This window comes from Cebus imitator, unplaced genomic scaffold (genome assembly GCF_001604975.1).
Source record: "Cebus imitator isolate Cc_AM_T3 unplaced genomic scaffold, Cebus_imitator-1.0 Scaffold309, whole genome shotgun sequence".
NCBI lineage: Eukaryota > Metazoa > Chordata > Mammalia > Primates > Cebidae > Cebus > Cebus imitator.
Window position 1 is genome coordinate 1,712,453 of NW_016107624.1, and position 3,306 is coordinate 1,715,758.

Genomic DNA, 3,306 nt, shown 5'->3' on the forward strand with positions numbered 1-3,306 from the left:
GCCTCCTGGGTTCAAGCGATTCTCCTGCCTCAGCTTCCTGAGTAGCTGGGACTACAGGCGCCTGCCACCACGCTCAGCTAATTTTTGTATTTTTAGTAGAGATGGATTTTCACCATGTAAACCAGGATGGTCTCAATCTCTCGACCTCATGATCCACCTGCCTTGGCCTCCAAAGTGCTGGGATTACAGGTATGAGCCACCGTGCCCGGCCTCACAGTTCTTTATAAATATCCCCAACCTAAGCTTGGAGCCTGGGATAGAGTTGGCCGTGAAATGTATTTGTGGAATGAATGGTTGTCAATCCATAGGAATTGCTGCCAAGTACACAGAATCCCTAGAGATGAAGAATTTGTTACTGGTGCTTTGTACACAACTATACATCTCACTAATGCATTGTTGTTACTATGGTTACTATAACTAGATAGTGCTTCATAGCTTCCAAAGAGCATTTTCATGCATTTCCTCATTCAATTTTCCAATGACTTGCTAAAATATGTGTAATTATTCTTACTTTAGGAATTAGAAATTGAAGTTCAGGATCAAGAAGTGCATTGCACAAGGACATGCCTCCTGTAAGTGGCACAGTTGGGGGTCACTCAACCACAGAGGACTTACAAAGATCCGCTATACACCTAGCAATGAGCTAAACGCATTACTTCCTTTATCAATGCCAAGTCTTACAACTTCCTTATGATGTGGGCATAATCAGCCCTGAAGGAGTCACATCCCTCCAGATTTGCATAGCGGGAAAGTGTGGCAGAGTCAGAATGAGAACCCACGTCTGTTTGATGCCAAAGCCTAAGCAAAAGTGGCAGGAGGTAGTGGGGTTAGGGAGGGACAGAGCCCAGCAGAGAAGAGCATTTCAGGCAGCTGAGAGATTCCCCAGCCAGTCCCAGGGGGTCATAACTAGCAATGAGTAAATTGGCCAAATATGCCAAATTGGAAACCATGGCCCCAACCCAGTTGGGAACTGCAGCACTAGATGGGGAAACTGAGGCAGTCCAGCCACACAGACTAGATCAACTCAGCAACCGCACATCCTGGGACTTCTACAAATACCACAGTTCATTCCAGGGCCCACAGCGTGGGAGGCTGGGCTACCCCGGGCCCTAACAGTCATAGAGATAGAACAATGATTCAAGTTGATTGGGAGAAGAGGGGGTAATGATGTTTTCTATATGTCCTGGGGGGAAAGTTGACCTTTTGGGAAAACACACTCTTTTACACCAGTTTCCTTAAGTATATGTACCAAAACATTAGTTTCCAAAAAATAGAAAAGGAGGTTCTGTAGTCATATTGCACAAAAACAAGCCACAGACAAAACCTCCTGGACATCAGATTTAAAGAAGGTAGTGGCTTTGTTTGGCCGGGAGCATTGGCAGACTTGCATCTCAAGAATCAATCTCCTGGTCAAAGAAAATCCTAGCCGTTTTAAAGGCTTACAGTTCTAGAAAGTACATGTGAGAGGGTTGTGATTGATAAAATAGGCGTGACCAAGTGGGGTTTGAGCAAGATTGAGCAAGGACAATGCTTTCCAGAGGGTGTTTCTCCATACTACGCCTGGGATCTGTAGCTAGGAGTACAATTAAGGGTGGGAAGTTTAATCTTTCACCTCCAGGCCTACAGTGCCAGCCGACCTTGCCACTGACCTCATGGCTGCTATGTCTCAACTTTTGCTTCCTCCTCCTTTGAGACAAGAGACAGGAAAGAGGGATCTTTTCCCTCAACATAAGTTTAAGAAATGCCACAGCCCATCTTTCTCTTCGATGAATGGAGTCCTCAGTATATTAAAGGCTCTGAGAAGTTTGGTAGCAGGCCAGGTGCGGTGGCTCACTCCTGTAATCCCAGCACTTTGAGAGGCTGAAATGGTTGGATCATTTGAGATCAGGAGTTCCAGACCAGCCTGGCCAACATGGTGAAATCCCGTCTCTTCTAAAATACAAAAATTAGCCAAGCATGGTGGTACATGCCTGTAATTCCAGCTATTCAGGAGGCTGAGGCATGAGAATCACTTGAACATGGGAGACAGAGGTTGCAGTGAACTGAGATCGTGCCACTGCATTCCAGCCTTGGCGACAGAGTGAGACCGTCTCAAAAAAAAAAAAAAAAAAAATTTGTTTTAAAATTTTTTTTTTTTAAAATTTTTTTTTTTTTTTTTTTTTTTTTTTTTTTTTTTTTTTTGAGATGGAGTCTCACTCGTTACTGAGACTGGAGTGCAATGGCACGACCTGCTACAACCTCCTCCTACTGGGTTCAAGCAATTCTCCTGCTTCAGCCTTCTGAGTAGCTGGGATTACAGGTGTCCACCACCATGCCCAGCTAATTTTTGTATTCTTAGGTGGAGGCAGGGTTTCACCATGCTTCGCCATGTTGGCCAAGCAGGTCTCGCACTCCTGGCTTCAAGTGATCTGCCTGCCTCAGCCTCCCAAAATGCTGGGATTACAGGAGTGAGCTACCGTGTCGGCACCCAGCCCCAGAAAGCCTTGAAGGCAAAATTTTCAATGGCAGACAACGGTGAAACCACATTTAGCCTCTTGAGCCAGAGGAAACGCAGCTGAGGTCAAACTTCCCCACCATGAAAAGGGGGGAAGGAGCATTCTGTACCGCTAGAGCTGGCCTCAGGATGCAGAGGAAGCAGCTGCTGACGAGTTTGACATGCAGTGAGCCAGGCGGGCCCTGATGCCCTTATCTGCTCTGCCAGCTCTTCCAGGGCCTGAAAACACCACTGCTAGAGTCACCGCTTTCGCCTGTGGATGCTTTCCGGGCTGCAAGTCTGTGAAGAAAATGTCATTACCCCCCACCCTCAAAGAAAGACCCTCTTGGATCTCACAAGGGTGACATTCGTGAAGGTATGGCCCGAGGAAATAATACTTGGGACGTTAACAAATGTCACAAGAGAAAAACTATTTCATGCTTACGTAAGTTCTGACACTCTGCATCCTGAACACCCTCTGAAGAGAGTCACAGTGGATGCTAAAGTGCTGAGAAGTCCTGAAGGACCAAGATTTTGACTGTTTAGAGCAGAGTGGCTATTTATATCTACCCAGCATGGGAAATGCTGAGCATAGGAGATTTGGTCAACAACTCATTAAGAAGCAGGCTTGTATGGCCGGGTGCGGTGGCTCATGCCTGTAATCCCAGCACTTTGGGAGGCCGAGGTGGGCGGATCACGAGGTCAAGAGATCGAGAGCATCCTGGCCAACATGGTGAAAATCCGTCTCTACTAAAAATACAAAAATTAGCTGTGTGTGGTGGCATGCGCCTGTAGTCTCAGCTACTCGGAGGCTGAGGCAGGAGAATCACTTG